Source organism: Mus caroli, unplaced genomic scaffold, assembly GCF_978045245.1.
Source record: "Mus caroli unplaced genomic scaffold, Mus_caroli_1 scaffold_11, whole genome shotgun sequence".
Classification (NCBI taxonomy): domain Eukaryota; kingdom Metazoa; phylum Chordata; class Mammalia; order Rodentia; family Muridae; genus Mus; species Mus caroli.
The window spans coordinates 66187499-66209090 of NW_028227266.1; the positions used below are offsets into that span (position 1 = coordinate 66187499).

The 21592-nt window shown below is 45.6% G+C and overlaps 1 protein-coding gene across 6 annotated transcripts in view; it reads right to left on the reverse strand.

Annotated features, from left to right (window-relative positions):
- The window catches only part of Tln2 (talin 2), a 425612-nt gene that overhangs the window by 268537 nt on the left and 135483 nt on the right, over positions 1 to 21592 (reverse strand). Inside the window, exon 1 of one of the 6 annotated variants that reach the window (XM_085844755.1) lies at positions 8075 to 8092. The exons of the other annotated variants lie outside the window; for them this stretch is intronic. The gene's annotated coding sequence lies outside the window, so the exon portion shown is untranslated. Of the gene's footprint in view, positions 1 to 8074; positions 8093 to 21592 lie in introns of those variants that run through there. 6 annotated transcript variants of the gene reach the window in all.

The following is a 21592-nucleotide window of genomic DNA, read 5'->3' on the forward strand; positions in this document are numbered from 1 at the left end:
GGTCTGAAGCTCACCAATTATGCTAGGCCTGCTGGCTAGCAAGCCCTAAGGATTCTTCAGCCTCTACCTCCCTATTAATATGATTACAGGTATAATCTGCTGTGCCAAGATTTTTTTTTAACATGAGTTCTAGGAATTGAACCAAGGACTTCATGCTTGCCTAGCAAGCACTTTACCAGGCTGTTGTACAGCTAAGGATGACGTTGAACCTCTGGCCCTCTGCCACCACTTAGAATTACTATTAGGCTCTGGCCCCTGGGACACTGCCTTCCTTATGCCCCTTACACATGCACTTCTAGTGGTTTGTAAGCTATGCACTAGCTGATGCCAGGACTTCTGGTCTACCTCCTATTTTGTTTGTAAGACAGGCCAGACTTTTGAGGACAATGACTGCCAAGACAAATATTTGCTTTCTTCCAACGGCTATGTTTACCCAAGATTACTCTGTTCTTGGTAAAGTAGGAACCAACTGGCTATTGACACACTTGGGATCCAGCCTCACACTTGGGATGCAGCCTGGCACCTTCTCCCATGTGCTGCAGCAAGTGGAAGAGAGCCCAAGAAGAAGAGTCTCAAACTACCCCAGCTTCTCAAGAGAAGCTCACAAACCATGCTTGCATGCGCAAGGCAATATCGTTAACAATTATCAGGACCACAGAGTCCTCAGAAGGAAAAAGCGAAGAAAAAAACAAATGCCAGAATGCAGAAAGGAGGAAGATAGACATAATAATCACTGAAGAATTGAAGTGTTTAGGCCTAAAGAAAGCAACAAGGAAAAACACAGAATTACTGCTGCAGGGCACAGTAGCTCGGCTTGATGGTTAACTCTTTGTTATAACCTGCAACTCACCTGCAACCTAACCAAAACCAGCTTCTCACTCAAGTTACACTGCTTCCATGCACACACATATGAAAACTACTCCTGTAGTAATAACTGATGTCGTGAAACCCAGCGCACCTATCCTACATGCTCACAAGAATCTCTCGCATGCCATTGAGCTCCACTTTTCAGAGCCCCTTCCCCTTCACAAAAAAATTCAGGCACAGGGGTAAGTATAGCCCACGGCAAAGAAATAATCCTTTCTACAAAGGTCACTGAAGAAGGCAGCCACCACAGAAGGTGGACTGCTGATAAGTGACGGTCAGACTCTACAGTGAACACTCCATTGACTGACTAGCTCACCCCACCCCCATAACTCCACTCACTGAAACCTTACTAACTCCTCATAATGAGAGGACTGACCCTCTATGGTACCCCACTTTCTGAGACCCACTCCTGCCACACAGGAGCTCTGCCTTCCTATCTCTTAGGTTCCTAGCTCCAATCCTTTCTAACACTCCACTGTAAACTCACCTTCTGGTTACTTGTGAACTTCATTCTCCTAGCCTGTAAGACCTGGAAGCCACACTGGCTTGGACATCTCCGGTGTTCACTGATTATGTCTGGCACCTTCCCAAGCTATGCACATCCAGCCTAGAGCACAATCACGGAGCAGCTTCCTTCAGCCGTGAGACTGTCAGAGCAGCCAGCCTAAGGTATTGGTGCAATTCCTCCAGGGGTTTCCTCCTCCAACCCTGAGGAGCACAGGTGGATGGGGCTAAGGGGAACCCTGAGAATTCAGGCAAAATATGTCATACAAAGGATAACCCCATAGCACAGTCAAGAGAATAGAGGGCTCCCAGTGTTCAGGAGCAGAGCACCTCCCCAGAGAAGCAAGCCTTCCCACCAGAGTCACCGAGGAAGGCAGCCACCACACAATGTGGATCAGTGATAAGTGACTGTCATCAGACTCCATGAGAAACATTTACTGAGCACTGCCCATAGGCCACACATAATGCTCACAACAATTTTAAGAGCTAACCACTCATTCTAAGTGTAGACTTCACCCTTCTCTGCCTTTACTTCAAATTGCTACCTATTCTGAATAGGCCCCAAAATAACCATTTAATGTTATAAGTAAAAAGAAATGGGGTTGGCTGGAAGGTGTGCTAAATTTGGAATGACGGAGATTAGCTAGGGCCCTGCACAAGGATGGCATACAAGCCAGGGTGCAAAGGAAAGAGGGAGAGGAGAGAGAGCATTTGTCAGCACCCTTCTTGTGACTGCTACTCCTGGTTGTCAACTTGACTACATCAGGAATTAACTAAAACTCAAATGGCTGGGCACACCTCTGAGGGTTTCTTTTTTTTTCTTAATTAAATCTTTTGAAATGGGAAGACCTATTTCTAATCTGGATCTTTGAGGTGGGAAGATCCACCTTTAATCTGGGTCACCCCTTCTTCTGGCAGCCTATGTCAGGGACACTGAGCAAGGAAGCTTGCTCTCTGCCTACCTGCTCCTGCTGTAGCTAGCAAGTCCATTTCTTCACTGGCATAAGTGCCTACTTCTTTGGGATTCCTGAATATACTGAAGAGCAGCTGAGACATCCAGCCTTGGGAACTGCTGGGATTGCCTTCTGTTGGTAGTCAGCCATTGCTGGACTGGCTGGACCACAGACTGTAAGTTGTGTTCCTCTAGAGAGCCCTGACTAATACACCTCTTCAGGAAAATGAGTGGGGACAGGGTTGTGATTTAGCCCCAGTTCACTCCCTATCACTAGACAGCCCATGTCTTCACTCCCTACTAACACTGTATTCTGCCTTGCCTGGCCAGAACTTCTGTCCCCTTCCCTCCACATCATGTTCCCTTCCCCCACTGGAAGACCCCACTGAGCCAGAGGTCATAGTTCCTTGCTCAAGGAATATTCCTAGCCCCCTTTCTCTCATGCCCATATTTATAGCCTTTAATTAAACAATACTAAGGTACATAAAATGTTAATGTTTGGATCATGGGATCAGATAACTCAATTTAATAGGATATAATAACATTTAAGCCAAGAGTTACAACGTAAGGACATGGGGAGGAGATTCTAACTGCAAAGCCCTCCCCACTCTTCAGTGAGAGCACCCCCATAACTGCAAAGCCCCCTCTTCAGTGAGAGCATCCCCCATAACTGCAAAGCATTCCTGCACCAGTTAGTACCATGACCCTCTCAAACCTCACTCTGAGCACTCTCCTAGCGGTCCTCAATACCCCAGAGGGAATGGCCACTTGCTTATTTTGCTGTCTCCCCTCCTGCTCATAAGCACCCTTCCTCCCTCCCATAGCCAGGCAGCCCTGAGTCCCATGGAGGTTTAAGAAGCCTTTCTGGGAAGTGCAGAGTTTTAGAAAAAAGCTCTAGCAAGGTAAGGTACTTCAAACGTGTTTGAACTGCAGACATCACCATCAGGAAGTGATACAACGTGGAAGCCCTGCACCAATTCTTTAAGGGAGGACTTGGAAGCAGCATCATAACCTGCAGGCAAGGCTGGCTAAAATTCACTGAGCTCCATATTCTCAAATGGACATTATCTGAAAATACTGTTCATGAGAATGTGGGAAGCACTGTCCCGTCACTGAGTGGAAAAGGCAGGCAGCCTTCTCTGTACTGCTTGTGTGAGTACTTAGCCCAGGAAGCAAGAGAGGGGATGAACTCAGCGGGAGGAAGGGGGAAAGAAGTCAGTCAAAAGACGGAGTCTGCCACAGCAGTGGAGTTATGGCTGTTTATTTCTCTTCTACTTTTAAATTTTGTACATATTTTCTATACATACACAGCTCAGTTGGCAGAGTGCTTGTTTAACATGTAGGAAGACATGGGTTCAATCCCCAGAACCACATGGTGGTGTATGCCTATAATCCCAGTATGGGGAGGTGGAGGCAGGAAGCTCCTAATTTCAAGGTGATCGAATGATAAACAGTGAGTTTGAGGCCAGCCTGGGCTAGTCTGCTTCAAACAAACAACAGGAAGGAAAACCCATATCACAGGGCTCCCAATGGAGAAGCTAGAGAAAGTACCCAAGGAGCTAAAGGGATCTGCAACCCTATTGTTGGAACAACATGATGTACTAACCAGAACCCCGGAGCTCTTGTCTCTAGCTGCATATGTATCGAAAGATGGTCTAGTCGGCCATCACTGGAAAGAGAGGCCCATTGGACTTGCAAACTTTATATGCCCCAATATAGGGGAATGCCAGGGCCAAAAGAATGGGAATGGGTGGGTAGGGAAGTGGGGGGCGCTATGGGGGACTTTTGGGATAGCATTGGAAATGTAATTGAGGAAAATATGTAATAAAAAAAAAAAAAAAAAAAGAGTTGCCATGGTCATGGTGACTCTTCACAGCAGTGGAACCCTAAAAAAAAAAAAAAAAGAAAAGAAAAAGAAAACCCAAGGCCCTGTTTCCAAGGCTAGCCATGCTGCTAGGGGGCTTTAAGGAAGACCCTCCCTCAGTGTGACCACCCCTCTGACGAACCCTCAAAACCACGGGGTACCAGTAAAATGTTTCATGCTTTTGAACCTGTGCGACCCTCTTCACCCCCATGATTTACACGGGGTGTGCATCCCACTTTTCCTCTCTCACTGGAATGAAGGTACCAAGAGGGTTAGGGGTCTGCTTTGAGTCACTCCTGGGCACACCATCACCCTCAATCAACATTCTCCTCATACAAAGTCAGGTCACAGTGTACCCTGTCTCACCCAACAGAACCTCTGTCATGTTGCATGTTCAGTATCTCCTTAGCACACTGGCAGCAGCCATACAAGCCACCACTGCCCAGAACCTACAACAAGCAGCCTGGCTTTTCCTCACAGTGCTACAGAGATGTACCTTTAGTCCAACTTTACAGGAGAGCGAAATGAAGCTTAAAACGATTAAGAAAGAGGCGCACATGGCCGGCAATTTTAAACCTTAGACGTTAGCCATAAAAATCTATCAAGACTAGAACCTTCTAGAAGGTAGGAAATGTCTTTCCTACTCCTTGAAAACTGCTGGTCACTGCTGTGCCTGGTAGACATGCAAATTCCGGCTTAAGATGTAGAGATTCTGAGGAGATTCCTGGCAGAGACAAGACTAACACCATGTATAAGATAACCCCAGAGACAGCTGGAGGTTCAAAGAGGCTGCCTAGCAAACAAGGCCAATAAAAATAGTTTCTCTTTTTCCTCCAAATTAACATTTGGCTATGTAAGGAATTTCAGGCCCCATCTGTTGCCTGGATGCCCCATAATTAATTATGAAGTGGTATGTTAATTGTTGCTCTTAAACACCCATTAGCACAGAGCCCCTAAAACCTTCTACCAGGCAGAAATATCTTAAAGCTGGGTCACAGATCAAATTTCCCAAACCTCTCCAAAAGGCAGCTCGCCTATCACCCTAGTGTTGTCACCTGCTAGGTCTTTACCTTAAATTCCATTTAAACATTCAAGAGTCCTCTTAAATAAGGTGGCTTTCCATCATTCCCAAGCTTAGTAAACACTTCTAAAACTGGTGTTTCTGAATGCCATTTATTCCTGGCCATCAAGGGACTTTTGTCCCAGGAGTGCTATCTGGAAGCCCCCAGCAGGAAGCTCTTGTAGAGTTTAACACTTGTTAACAGCTTGTCAGGTCTTGCTGCTGGTGAGTCTCTGGCAAGCTGACACATACAAATTAGCAGCTCCTGCAGGCACCCCAGCTCTTTGGGGGCTAATTACTCAGGAGATGGTGAGATATTTATCAGCATTTCTGACTGCATGCTTGTCAATGACTAGAAAGCAGCAGCTTCCCAAGGCCTGATAGACAGACAAGAAAACCATGGGAACACAAAAGGGACAAGGATGCTCATCCGCTCACCCTCCAAACTGGTTCAGGTGACAATCAGGAATTGTACACAGTAACAACACTGGGTTAAAGTCTTTGTCCCCTTCCCAACTGGACCCAGCAGTTCTCTAGGACTCTTGGAAACCCCATTCAGAGACAAAGTGCACATCGTCACCTAGAGCCCCTGGCTTTATGTTATCACATCACACACTCATCCAAGGGAGCTAGGGACATCCTATGATCTCACCTATTAAGCAGGGTGGAGTGGGGGTGGAAGCAGTTAGCAACCCTTTGGATTTAACCTAAGAGCCACAAAAATGGCACATGTGGCTACAGTTTAAGGTATTAAACTCTCTCCTGAGAACCCCAGACTCACACATTGGTATGCCTTATTCTTTCCACCAGTGTTAAAGATGAGAGTCTCTCTCAGAAGAAAGCATGCCCATGGTCTCCAAAGCTTCACTTTCTTCCCCACAGCTCTTTTTTCTTTGCCCTCTTAACCCTTGTGCTCAAAAATCTCTCAATGTATTTTAAATCTCTTTTAATACACTCCAACTGTGCTTCATACTGGTTTGTCTCGAATGCCTTCCTGCATCAAAGCCAAGAATTCTAGGTTTGTCTGCATGAAAGTCAATGAAAAAACACTTGGGCTACTGTGGGTGATGGCCTGGAACAGCGTCTCTATCTGGGCCAACGTTGACATCCTCCAGGAAACAATGAGGCAAAGAAGACAACACAGACGCTACATGTGAAAATGAAATAAAAGAAAAATCTGTGGGCCAGTGAGGTATGCCAAAGGGTAGAACATGCATGACCCCCATCCAAAGACAGACAGACAGACAGGGGTAGAATATTCCTTATGTACTAAAATACTAGATGAATAAACGTTTACTACAGTTGATGCTTGACCGCGTGCTGGGGAATAAAAACAAACGGCTCTACATCACACCTCCAACCCACTGGACAGACTGAGCTTTAACAGACTGACCAGGGAGCATATAATATGCTAGGGTCCCCTCACCCAAAGGTTTTTTGGAAGACACTAATGGAGAAAGCTAAGGAATCACAGAGGGATCCCAGGGAAGGCATGAAAGACAGACATGGGAGAGAAATGACTGGACTCTGTGTGTTGGGCCAGCACATGCTAAAAGCATTGTGAACAGGAAAAGAGCTGTGAGAGTAACAAGAGTGGGGACCGTTAAAGAAGGCTGCAAGGGACGAGATCGGGAAGAAGTGACAAGAAGCTTGATAGAGAGGCAGGTTGGAAACCAACCACTGCCTGCCACTTAAATCTAGGGCAAAGTGATGACCATACCCCAGAGCAGTGACTCTCAATCTTGACTCCTTTGAGGGTTGACCAACTCTTTCACAGGGGTTGCCTAAAACCATCATAGATTCAGATTACGTACAATATGATTCACAGATTCATAACAGTAGCAAAATTACAGTTATGAGGTAGCAATGAAAAAACGTTTATGGTTGGGAGGGTCACCACACATGAGGAACTGGATTAAAGGGTCGTAGCATTAGGAAGGTTGACAACCACTGCCCCAGAGACTCCAGGTGTGGGGGGCTGATTTCCTTGGTCATCCTAGACCAAACATCACTGGGTTCCTGGTACCTCAAAGTCCAATAGGTATGGAGCAGAGAGATGTATGTATAAAACCAAGTTACAGAGATAGAGAAAAAGTTAAAATCCTAAATAGGTAGGAATGTGGCATAAATATATCTGAGAAGTGGCATAAATTGGTTCTAGTCAAAAATAAAAATAGAACATATATATATATGTATATAAAATCTTACTTAAGAGATAGTATTTGCCTGCTGCTCAGATATAACAGTTATAGATCAAGTATCATATATCTGAGGAGAAACTGACTATGGTCTTGAGGAGCCTGTAAACTAAGTAACAAACAAACAAACAAACAAACAAAGAGAGAGAATAAAGGTACAGGTAAGCCTGGGCTATGGCCTGCTGTGCTGAACACAGAGAGAGGGAGCAACGGGAGATGACAGACTCTGATGGGAGCTAATGTTTCATTCTGAAGACTAAGTAGAAAGAACAGAAAAGGACCACACTGGACTCAGCCACTGGAGGATCAGAAAAGAAGGCCTGAGGGGCTAATCTCAGAAGGCAGAGCCCAGGGAATCCCTAAGGCAGAAGTGGCTGATTACATACCTAAAACCTTAGGGCAGCAGGCAACCTCCAAGCCAGAGCATGGAAAACGATGCCCTCTCTGCACAATCTGCACAAGCATGACTTCCTCTGCTCTCTGGAAAGCGCCCTGCCCACCAGTGCTTACAAACGTTCAAGACTGTTACTGGCAGTCAGTGGCCCGCACTCACTTTCCGTTCTGAAGGCTGGAGAATCTAAACCACACCACACGTGTCCCTAAAGGACTTTCACATAAGGTCCACTCACCTGTCAAGTGATCCCAAGGCAAGGGCCCTAAGGCAGGCATCTTAGGTATTCCCACATTAGGCCCTCAGTTCCTCTGACAGCCCCAACAGTTGAGGAGAGGCTAGAGGAAGTGCAGACACACCCTCCGAGGAGGGGCCTTGGACATGGGGTGTGTTGCATTCCTGGAAAACAGGGCCCCCGCTGTAACGTGTGCAATCAGACCAGAGATTGGACTGCAGAGCTCTGCTTCCCATTTATTACAATATCACGCTCCTACCCAGGAAACCCCACCCGAGCGTTTGTTTGGCAAGCCTTTCCTTGATTAGGTGTAAATCTTACTATTCCTGCCACTCAAAAAACAACACATGCCCCTCATGAAGTTGTCACACAGAGCCCAGTCCAAGCCCTGACTTCCCTGAACCAGGCTGAGCAGCTTTCTACTCTCTCACTTCAGGATGGTGAGGTCTTTCTCCTTTCCAACTCTACAGGAAGAGTGGGAAGTGGGAACGTTCTGTACACATGGAAAAGCAAACTGACGGCTGTTCCCTGCTGGAAAGAACCAGGGCTGGCCCCTGGGCTTCAGCTGCCTCTCTACTTACTCAGCTCATGGGAAGGGCTGATGGAGACTTCAAATCCCATCATGCATTTTTTTTCTTTTATTAACAAACATTGCTCCTGACAGAGCTGCCCTCATTCCCAGTCATGCTATCTGACTGCCTTTGGTATGCAATTCAGCAGGGTCTGCCCACCATATCAAAAGCAGTGCTGAGGAGTAGGGCAGGGCCAGTCCTAGGCAGGTAGGGAATACATCCTTCAGAGTGCTTGAAGCTTCTGATAGCCAAAGCAAACAGTGCAGGACAATTTCACTTCCAAACAATGTATGTTTAACCAAGAGCACTCAATGGGGGGGGGGGGTTGTATTTCACACAACCCTGGGGCCCTTCACTTCTAAGAACAAACAAAAGCCCTCCCTGTGTAACCCACTGTGTCACAGTGGGCTTCTAACACCCCAAAGACACGTGACAGTGTGTGTCAGTCATGTGCCAACAGGGCTGTCTCAGAGCCTGTGAGGCAAGCCATCTCCCTGGAAAACCGAGGAACAGGCAGCATGGTGAAGTGGGGCTAGGGTTCACATGAAATAAATCTGGTGAAGTCACGAAGGGTGGGGTCTGCCAGAGAGCACTCCCAGGAGATAGGTCTCCAACATGGCTGAGGAGAGGAAGAACAGTGCAGCTGAACACAGAGGACAAGGCAGATAGCCCCACTGTGAAGCAAAGCTTCCTCTCACAATTCTTTTGGGCTCTGTTCATATCCATTGGCCTCTTCCATTACATAGACCACAGCCCACACAGACTTGGGAGAGGCTCCCTTGGCAACCTCTTCTGCCTCTAATTCCGAAGACTCTAGTCAGAGCAGTCCCTAGGGAAGGCTCCGGAGCTCTGAACTGCATGCTGACAGACAGGAGAGAGGTGCTGGGGGAATCCTCCTCTAAATGGCCTCCTTCCCACTAGAGGAATCAATCTGAACAGAAAGGTGATGTTCGTGCAGAGGGATTTAAACAGGATCCAGAATGGGAGACTGCAGAATATGCCACTGCCAAATACGGACTGTCTAAGGATGGCACTTGCCCACAGTGGGCTGGGCCCTCCCACATCAATCAGCAATCTAGAAGATGCTCCAAAGACACCCCACAGAACAGTTTGATGGAGGCAGTTCTCCATTTGAGGTCCCCTCTTCCTAGGTGAAGCAAACTGACACTCAGGGGCAGCCACCACATTCACTAAGAAACTGCTTTGCTCTTGTCTTTTGTCTCAGGGATCCATTCTAACTAAGAGCCCATGAGGGGTGAAGAAATAATCTTCCCTTTTTCTATATGACTTACCTCCTGAACTCAGTAAAAGGTATTAGAGGGTAGAGTGGTAAAAACTAAGAAACAAGTGGCCCCTTAAGAAGCTTAAAATTTATCAAAATAAATACAGTAGGCTTATAGCTGGCCCAATCAAAGGCTGGCATCTTCCAGAGTTTCACGATGGGTAACTGGGGTAGAAAATTGTTTCTAAATGCCACGTGCAGGGAAATTTTCCTTGTGAAATACAATTGAGGTGGAATGCAGAATGCCTGCAGTTCTACAGTCAAGGCCCATGTTTCTGTCACAGACTATGGAAACAAATAAGCAAATCATAACAGCGGCCTCCAAAGCTTTTGCTCCAGCAGAGGGAATTCTATTCTGGAGCCCAGGAAGCAGCAGTTTCCTCACAGAAAAGCTATTCCAGGTGGAACAGGATCTGGAGCCCACAGCACAGCAGGCCTGCCTGAGAGGCCTCTCTACAGGACACTGGGGCCTACCAAAGCTGTCACCGCTGTCACCACATTAGTACTCAGAGTCTTCTGGCATAAACAGAATCTGAAACAAAAGTTGTTCGAGACAGAGTTTATTTCCTAAAATGACTGTTTACAAGGTATTGAGGTTACTATTTAAGCCTTTGGTTCTGACTGAATCTGCCCCTCTTGGATCATCGACAGGGCTACCCCATGACATCAAGGTGCCAGAGCCTTGGAATGGAACATGACACATCTTGTGTACTGTTCTCTCCTTTTATATTTTGTTCTTCTTAACTGTAAATTTGCTTTCTTCATGCGGGTGCCCAACACACTCCAGAGGGTTGGAGGGATGGCTCAGAGGTAAGGCAGCTTGCTGGGCAAGCATGATGTGCAAGCATGATGGCTCAGAGGTAAGGCAGCTTGCTGGGCAAGCATGAGAACCTTAGTTTAATCTCCAGGGCACAAATAGAAAGCAAGGCATGGTGACATGTGTGCCCATAACCACAGTGCCATTGGTAGGCTGGAGTGGGGCAGAGACAGGAGAATTGTCAGGGTTTGCTGACTGACTGAGGGACCTGGTTTCAAGGAAATAAGACAGGAAGAGATAGAACAGGACACCTGGCATCCTCTTCAGGACATTCATAAACAAAACACTGTGCACATACACACACACACACATACACACACACACACACACACACATACACATACACAAAGATACACACACATCACACATGGATGTATACCACATACATACATGAGAGAGAGGAGGGAAAGAATGTTTTTTTAAATCTACACTGGACCCTTAAGCTTCCTCAACATCCATGCAAAGAACTTCTGGGGTCCTGCTGAGTATTAAATGAAGGGTCAAGGTACCAAGTTATCAGGTCCAGGCCTGTCTCATCAGAAGAACCCAATGCCTGCAGAGAGGGCTGCTCAACAAACATCCCCTTAGCCCAGTCAATAGCATCATCACAATCTTTCTTTCCAGAAGATTCCTTCCTGGTTGATTTCTAAATGCTGAAATGATCACCGGGGCCCTTTGTAACTTCTTATCCTACCAGGCAGGGAGCAACACTCACTGGTCAAGGTCTGCAGTTCTCCCATGGTACCACGGATCACAACCCTAGCATTTACATCTTTCTCAGAGGCACTGTGAATATCTAAGTTACTCCATTTAAACTGTAAATCTGAACTCTATGTAGGACTTAAGACTCAATTAACATTCTGCATGTAGTGCCAAGAGCTGCTGCAAGACCTCACTTCTGCACCCCAGACCATGGGACCCACAAGCAGGAATTCTCACCATCTCCACCAGTCCCTGGGTTGTCGGGGGCATACATGAAAGCAGCCCACTGCTCTTGGACAAGAGTCAGAGGGCCACGTGGATATTACAGAACACCTCACATTTTGATCATTCTCTGGGCAACTGTTGTGCTATAACTCTGGTCAAACATGACCCCGGAGCGTGTTTACTCATAGCATCTGACCGTTCACTACTTTTATTCTTCAACAGTGAGTTAGTTTTTACTATCTTGTGTCAAGTATAGAGAGGGAAAATACAGTAACACAAAAAGGTTATATGTTATACTTTATAGCTGCAAAAAATCAGATTGAAACATGTTTATTACACGGGGCTATAAAGCTCACTCGAAGGACCCAGGTTTGCTTCTCAGCACCCACATAACATGTCACTTCAAACCCAGGGGAAGTGACACTCACATGACTCTCTTAGAGCACCAGGTAGAAACTCACATGCAGGCAATATATCCATTCACATAAATTTAAAACAACAAACAAAAATCCCCCAAGCATCCAGGGAAGGTATTTGATTTACAATTCCAGGTCACAGTCCATCACAGAGGGGAAGCCAAGCCAGGAACTCACACCCACGGTCAAGATCAAAAAGATCATGGATCATTCTGTGCTTGCTGCTGCCAACTAGCTTCCTCTCCTCCCACATACACCAGGGCCAGCCCATGAAATGGTATGATCACAATGGACTGGGTCTAACAACATCGAGACAGTCTCTCACAGACATGCCTACGGAGCAAAGGGCTTCAGATAATTCCTCAACTTGAGGTGGTCTCTCAGGTATTTCTAGGTTGGCAAGTTGACAATTCAAGCTCAGCCTGGGTCGACTGGATATGTTTGTCATGGCTGCTCCTGTCCTCAAAGGTCCACAGGTGTGCCACAGGTAGTGACTTGAGGTTACAAACAAATAGATAAATTCTCAAACACCGAATCAGTGAATGAGAATTAACTGTGTGTGTTAAATTTATAGAACATAATCTTCAAATGATAGGTCAAAAGCGGGATAAATCCAGTCTATAAAAATGTTGATCTTTGCTAAGTAAGCACTTCTCAACCATGAGCCATTTCACTCCCCAAGGGACATCTGGCAGCGCCTGGTGCTATTTGTTTACTGTCAGAGCTGGGTCTAGTACATAGAACCAAGGTGCAATAGTTCACTCAACAGTGAAGAATTACCTAGTTGCAAATGTCACCAGTATCAAGATTGAGAGCCTCTGCAACAACTGTGCCACTAATGTCAAATTATTAAAACTATAGCTTAGGGGACTGGAGAGATGGCTCAATAGCTAAGAGCATTTGGTTACTCTGCCAGAGGACCTGGGTTCAGTTCCCAATAACCACATAGTAGCTCACAACAACCTATAACTTTAGTTCCAGGGCATCTAACACCCTCTGGCCTCTGTGTGCACCTGCATGCACAAAGCACACATAACCTCTTGCAAGCACACACATATGCATACGTAAAAAACAAATAAATCTTTTTTCAAAAAGTGTATACTTTAGTATCTTCTATCACCTCCACTGAGCTATCTGACAATAATGTCCAGGATGCAATGAGTCCATTTCATTACTTGGTGATCATGTACCTTTGTGCTAAGCTAATAAAATCTTAGCAGATGTATCAAAGACACAAAACAGTTAGAAGCTATGTTGAAAGAACTGGAGAGGTGGCACAGTGGTTAAGAGTCTGCACTGCTTTTGTGGAAGACCCTGGTTCTGTACCAGTCCCCACAGTGGGTATCTTACAATCACCTGTAACTCTAGATCCAGGACAATCTGACCACCAAAAGCACCTGCCTTCACATACACATAGTCCCCACCCCATATATGTGTGTGTGTGTGTGTGTGTGTGTGTGTGTGTGTGTGTATGTATATATGTGTATATATATATATATATCTGTGTGTATATATATATGTGTGTGTGTATATGTATATGTGTATGTATATATGTATATATATGTATATAAATATATATATAATTTAAAATAAGATCTCTTTTTTAAAAAAAGTTATATGGAAATATATGGGGCTGGGAATGCAGCTCAGTTGGTAGAGGACTAGCCTAACAAGCACTAAGCCCTGGGCTTTATCACCAATACCACAGAAAACCAGGTTGGTGGTATAGGCAGGCCTGTAACCATAGCACATGGAAGGTGTGGCAGTAGGATCAGCAGTTCTAGGACATTATCAACTACAGAGCAAGTCAGAGGCAAGCCTGGAAAACAAGAGACTCTGGAGAGGGAATGAAAAAAGGGGGGAGGGAGTGGAGGGGGGTGAGTTAGTTTTTCAGTCACTTCCATTGTGTTATAATGTTATAATAGAGACTGAGTACTTCCAACAATCATACAAATAATTAGTCTAAAATCTAGTTCTTGCTTTCACTACCATATAAGTAAAAATCGTAAAAAACAAAAACAAACAAACAAACAAAACACTGTGTTGTCTACTGCATACTGTCCCCAAGCTAGAGAACCCAGCTCATTCCTAAGAAAATTTCAGTTAGTCAAGAACAGTTAGAGAAGGTCCCCATGGTTGCCCTTCCAGAAATGGGAAACTAAAAATATTTAGTTTTACAGGAAGGTAGAATTTCAAGAGTATATTCAGAGGTACAATTTAAGCATGAATGCGCACATGCATGCATGCACACACACACACACACTCCATATCCTAAATTGCACAAATGCTCAGCACCCCTTCATTGCTCCCCTGTGTGGATTCAGCGTGCCACATGTATTCATGCCTGAACCTATCATATTTTCAAAATACCAAGTCAAGCAATTTGTAGAGCAGCTTCCAAGCTTCCTCCAGAGCATTCCAGACTCTCTGAGCTAAGATGATCAGGGTAAATCATTCCCCACTGGAAGGCAGACTGGTGAGGAGACACACTTGAGGCTTGACTCTGAATTCTTAGCTGGATGAGCTGAGCCAAGTCATTATGTTCAGAGTCACTTTTTCTCTTAAAAGATGTTTTAGTTCTACAGTATAAAAATATCTCTATGATATTATTTCCTGCTTTAAGTATGTTCTATCTGAAATCATATACTCTGCTGGTTCATGTCTTCACTTCCTCCCAGGTCCAATTGGCCAAGCAGACCTGTGGCCTGCTCTCTGGCCATTTTCTCCAGTTCTTGCTGTCCCTCTCTGCAGTCTACATTTGCATCCCTTCCCTCCACCCTCCTAATTCCATATCTGAATTCGGTACCAAAGACCTCAAACTTTTGAGATCATCTTCAGCATAAGCTACGTAGTTGCGAGCAAACCCAAAACTCATATATCGTATTCCCAATACACGTATCAAAAGCACAAATGGATGGGTCAGGAATCTAAGTTTAAACTGCACCTCCCAGCTTTTCTAATAACTGTCGCCTTAGCTCAGAGTGACATGGGGGCCTCCCTAGAACTGACTCTTGGTTCTGCGTGATTCATTAATATCCAACCTCTGCTTTCTAATGTCTGCCCAGTGACCTCCTCCATCCTTCAACCCATCTTAAACATCACCTAAACTAGGAACTGCCACCCACTCACACCTCTAGTCAGACAAGTCCCTCTTCTCTAAATTTCTATAGCATGTAACATACAATATACCACAGATACCAAAACAACAACAAAAGTATCTCAGAGTCAGCAGCCAGGTTGGACACTCAGGCTTAGGGATTACACACTAATGGTGGATTCACATGCGGTAGCCAGTATAGTTCCTGACTCACCGGATAGTGGGCTGATGGTAGGAAGGTGGGTAGGTGGGTGGATAAAAGAATGGCTTTAAAAACTTAAGCAATCAGACACTATTTACTGTTATTATGGATTACTGGGAGATCCTCTATAGGTTTCAGGAAATCCAGCCAACTGACAAAGTTTGCACAGGCTCAACAAGGATGTGAAAGGGATAATGAAGACAAAGAAAATTTGGTTCTCAGAGACTTTTCCCAGGTATTTGCAGATAGTGTTAAGGTGATTGTCCATCATGGCCCTAAACAACTCCATAATAGGCTAAACTGCTTGTCTGTAGAATGACCTCTCTCCACTTACCTTAGGTTGTTAGCTTTCTGCCACAGCAGTTCGGAAACATAAGCATAGGGAGGGTAAGGCCAAACAAGAGAATCATGTTGGGGTTTGAAAACAGAATGGTCCCCAGAGACTCATATATTTGATGGGTTGTTCCTTGGGGAATGGCACTACTTGGGGGATTAGGAGGTGTGGCCTTGTTGGAGTAGGTGTGTCCCTGACGCTGGGCTTTGAGGTTTAAAAAGTCCAAGCCAGGCCCAGTGTCTCTCTCTTTTTCTTCTTGTATCCTATGGCTCTGGATGTTGAAGTTTCTTCTCCAGCACCATGTCTACCTGTGTATCACCATACTCCCTGCCATGATGATAATGGACTAAACCTCTAAGACTGTAGGCCAGCCCCAAAAAAATGCTTTCTTTTATAAGAGTTGCTGTGGTCATGGTGTCTCTTCACATCAGTATTAAGACACATGTCTACAACTTGAGAAACTAACCTTCTCTGATTTTTGGGCCAATGTGTTATACCTACTTATAAAGTCAATTTGAGAGAGAGAGAGAGAGAGAGAGAGAGAGCGAGCGCAATGAGAGAGGGGTGGGGGTAGGAAGCCATGCACACACCTGCAGAGACCAGAGGAGGACACTGGGTGTCTTCCTCTCTGACACCCCTCCCTACTGATTTCAAACAGGGTCTATCACGTAACCAGAAACAATTTCGCCTAAGCTGGCTAGCCAACAAGTTCTCAGAGTTGACCTGTCTTCCCCTGCCAATTCTGGATTACAAGAATGTCAGCCATGCCTAGCTTTTTGCATAGGTGCTAGGGATTTGAACTCAGGTTCTCATGCTTGCATAGCCAAGTGCTCTTAACCACTTCTCTGGCCATATCAAACCTCTTGTCATACAAATATACAAGCCTTTTCTGATCTGAGCCTTTCTAGTCACTCAGAACCTATGTAAACTCCCTGTTCCGAGAGCTTGTATATGTTCCCAGACATCCCCCATGTGCTCCCAGTTCCACAATGGTATGTCTAATGAGGCCTGACATATTCTTTTTTCCCTTAGTCTTTCCATCATCCAAATCCTGCCTGGGCTGGAGTCCTAATCCTCAGAGGGCAGACATCCAGGACTGTGGTCTTCTGGTCCTCTCTGAGTTCTGACCTGAAGAATGCTCTCAGCACTAGCTGTCTTCCTTCAATCATCCTTGGGTTGAGTACAGTCCCAAGCTTCAATTATGTAACCCAAATGCAAATGACCACTTGAATAATGTCTCACAATTAGCCAAAAAACCATAAATCCTGTTTTGGCTAATTCAAACTGTGGCTTACAACCCCCTGATCCCTGCCAGTCATCCCCTCTTCCTTTGAATAGCAAGAAAAACGGAAAGTAATTTTTAGATACAGGGTATTTCAACATCACACTTCTGGCAGCGGATCTGCCACGTTTCACAACCAGACTGGCAGTAACAGCTGGCTGAGGAGCAGACATTTATCAGGCTACTTTCCCATACACAGATTGCTGAAGTCTTTCCAATGAAGAGGCAGAATAGCTTGGTGTGATCCATAGTTTTCCAACATCTGCATAGAATCATCCTGGAGGTGTGTGTGTAGGGGGAAAAATGAGAAAATAGCCCAAGGCATCACAGGGCATCAGGCTCCATGTCCAAGGTGGGTTTTGTCCCCTTTCCTAAATGTAGTTTCTGGTTCTTCAGAGTTTGGGTGGTGCGAGGGGCTTGAAGGACACATTTCTGTGAGATCTAAGTGAGAAACGGGAATAAACTGAAGGTGGTCAGTGCTGAGATGGGCAGTAGACAGTGAGTAAGGAGTCATGATGATACCCTTCTGCCTTCTGTTCTCTCACCATCAGACAGGGTCTTATGTGGTCTAGGCTTGCCTGAAACTAGCTATGTTACCCAGTGTGACTTTGAACTTCTGACCGTCCCACCTACTCCTCTTGGGTGATAAGATTACAAGCGTGCACCATCACAGTAGCATTCAATGCTGGGGACTGCACACAAAGCCCATGCACACTAGGTAAGCACTCCACCAACTAAGTCTCCAGTCCCTGTACACATGCCATTTCTAATGAGGATAGTAAGAGAAAGTATGTATGACAGAGGTGTGTGTGTGTACACGAATGCACATACATGTGCACACTCGCAATGAATACATGTGTGTATATGCATGTTTGTGTTTGCATACAAGCAGCAAGGATTCTAACACAGCCATAGGACATTATCTTGGCCACTAAATGTCCAATCCTTGTGAGTGTGTGTGTAAGACAGCTCGCCTAAGTATCACAAGATTTCTGACATCCTATTTAGGGTCTGTGTTAGCCACATCTGGACAAGTTAAACAAGTTAGAAAAGTGGAAAGAGTAGGGGACAAGAAGCAGACACTGCCCTGAATGACCCAGAGTCAATCAAAGCCTCGTGAATCTGAATCAGCTATAAAGGACCTTGAGCAGCCTCCCTGTAATCCTTGCCTCCCAATGCTGTTTCCATGTTCTCTCTCTCTTCACCAGAGCTGTCCCTTCCCAAGGTCCCCATGGGTGCTGAATAGGCTGCCAGCAGAGGCCGGGAAACTAACAACATTGCAGACTGGGGGACCTGGCATCCAGCACACTGCCTGCTTCTTTACATGCTCCTCATATCACACCACTCTGAGGAGGTATTTTTTCCGGAGTCAGGGGTAGGGCTGACTGGAAGCACCGCCTGAGCTGGCCCCCTGCTCTAAAGATTCTATGTCTAGGCTTGGGCACAAGAGCAAGCTTTCAGCTTGGACAATTGTCTCTTGAGCAACTACCCAGGGCACCATCTCCTCTCACAAATCCCTGGGCAGTTCACAGCCACGGGACAAGAAATGAAACCCCAAGATTAATGTGGCAAAAAGAGCAGGCTGAACTCACCAGCTACAAACCACCCACCCACCACTAATGAAATCTCCAGTCACTCTCTTCCCTGCATCTTAGAATCCAAGCTCAGTAAACCAGCCATGCCACAATGCACCTGTCCAGCTGTGTCCCATGCAAAGCCCTCAGTGAGAACGGATGTTCAGAAAGCCACGCGGTGTGGAGCATTTTCTCCTGTCACCAACAGGCCCACAAAGAGCTCCTTCTACACAAGTAGAAGGGATGACATCTGTATTCTCACCTTCCTTGGGGTCTGCTAGGCAGCCCTGCCACACTGAGTCACATTCCGTGACTTGTCCTCTCAAGAAGCAAAAACAGTTACTCCTACTGCATCAAGTTTTCACCTTTCCAGACTGTTTGATTCTATGGATTCTCCTGCACATCTGGTTGCACTGCTTCAGAGATGCAACAGAGTTCAGGAAGGGCATCAAGCTCAAAGCCCTGGGTTGCCCCCACCCCACCCAGGTAGTTTTCCAGAACTGACTGAACCAGTCTGGGATACATAAGCCCTCCTGTTGGGTGGGTATCCTGGGTACCCATTTCCCAAGTATTTACTGAGTGTCCCACCAGAACACTGCCTTGTCTGCAAGTCAGCCAGGTGAAGTTCCCAGAGGAGGCTGGGATGATGAAATTGCCCAGAGCATAGGGCAAATACAGTTTGGGCCACTGTCCAAAACTGGCAACAATGGCTTATTATGGACTGGGTTGAGCATAAAAGGGATATGCAAATTTGCAAAAGATTTGTAGCTCTGCTATGCCTGGAACCCATCCAGAACTCTGGAAAGAACACTATCACACAGTGAGTGAGAGTGGGAGAAGAGATGCTATGCAAATGCAAGGTTAAAAGCTGTGGCCGGTCCCGTGTGGAAATGCTTCCTATCCCACTGACCTACTTTCCCTCTCCATTTTCTCATCTTTCTTCTTTCACAGAAAAAAAAAAATCTACATTTTGTTTTCTTTTCCATAACCTGACAAATAATTCCAATGGCAACAAGCAGTTTATTGAGGAAGGGAAGAAATCTCGTGATGTTTATTTAGCTTTATGTGTCAACTTGACACCATCTAAAATCACCTAGGAAGTAAGACCCCCCCATGAATGAGTAGCTAGAACAGGTTGCCCTGTGGACATGTCTGCAGGAGACTGTCTTGATTAAGGTCATTGACGGGAGAAGAACCAGCTGCCTGTGGGTGGCATCATCCCAAGATTTAGGTACATTTTAAATATTTATTTTAATTGGAGGTATCATTTATTTCAAAGGGCTGTCTTATGTGAAGAACAAGAGCTCAGAAAAATGTCTAGATCGCACAAGTTTAAATAAATACTCTTTGTTTCTTATAATTCACCAGTGGGACCTAAGGGTTTCTGTTGCTGTGATAAAACACCATGACCTAAAGGAAGGAACTTGCAGGTAATGTTTTCTGACTAAGAAGAGCAAAAGCGGTGACCAGCCAGTTAGCAGGGAACACACAGGAATGTTTTCAAATCCCCAGTGCAGGTTTCTTGCCTGTCAAACTCTCCAGATACAGAGGTCCCTGCATAAGCTGCCCTTGTGAGCTGGGCCAGCCTCCCTCCAGCTTCACAGATGTCCCACTAATTGCAGTGCTCAGGTATCTGACAGACACGCAATTGCTCTCTGGCTCACACACTTCATGGTGACAGCGACACTGATCACAGCTTCTGTCAGCCACTGTCTGAACTGACTCAGATCCAGGTGTTGTTCTGCTACATGGAAGGTGTACCATCACCCCAACATTTGCTTGATGGCCTACTGTGAACCTATGCCCTCTCAACAATGAAGCTCTAAGAAAGATCACCATGAATGGGGCCTGGAGAGATAGCTTAGCAGGTAAGAGTGTCCGCTATCCTCATGGTAGATCAGAACCTAGCACCCAAGTTGGGTTATTCACAACTACCTGTAAACTCTTAACTTCAGGGGATTCAACAGCCTCTTTGGCCTCCAGGGGTTAGCCACATGTACATGTGTGCACGCACACACCCACGAATAAAGAAATCTTTTTTAAATCTTTTAATCACTTTAAAAATGAAAGTTATGCACCATCAAAACCACTCAAAAAGGGCTGGCGAGATGGCTCTGTGCTTAAGAGTATACGCTGTTCTTCCAAAGGTCCTGAGTTCAATTCCTGGCACTCACATGGTAGCTCACAACTTTCTGATGCTGTCTTCTGGTATGCAGACGTACATGCAAACAAAGTACATTACATGAATGTACATTTGTACATCAAATAAATAAATCTTAAAGACGAAGAAGAAGAAGAGGAGGAGGGGGAGGAAGAAGTCAATGACGATCACCACCATCACCACCCCAAAGTCCAGTAGACACCAATCCCATTTACCACCCAATCTCAGCACACAGACGATTTAACAGGCCAGCTCTCTGCTACCTCCAATATCAAATCCATGCAAAAACATTGAATGTTTCCATGACGACTGATCTCACTTTACCAGCAATGCCTTAGGATGCCTTTTGGTGCCACCCTAATGTACATACTCAGAACTTAAATCTGGACTGAGGGTAGGCGGAGAAAGGAAGTCACTAATTCTTCCCTGCAGGCAAAGTAAGCTGTTCCCTTCAAGGTTAGCCCTGGTAGGTGTCCACTGGTGTCTGTCCTCCTTTGGGTAATCACAGTCACTCTGAGTCCCCTACTAGGGACAAGCAATAGGAAGAACATTGCCTTTCCAGGCACATGGTTACTTCATATTCTTCTGAAGGACATGGCTGGTTTATTCTAGCAATCCACAGATCATAAAGCCTTGCCCTCTCTCCACTGTTTATCCAATGGAATACCCCTCCAACCTCACCTACCCTGACCATGGCCTATTTTTTTTTTCAAGCATTCTATTTGTTCTTAGGAGTTGGAGCAGTGACTTGCAAATGGCCCGAATCTGTGGTGGCATAAGCATGTAGCTCCCACACAGAAAGGAGTCAAAGACACAGATTTAAAGTTCTAGTTTATAGGCAGAACTAAGCATTCCCT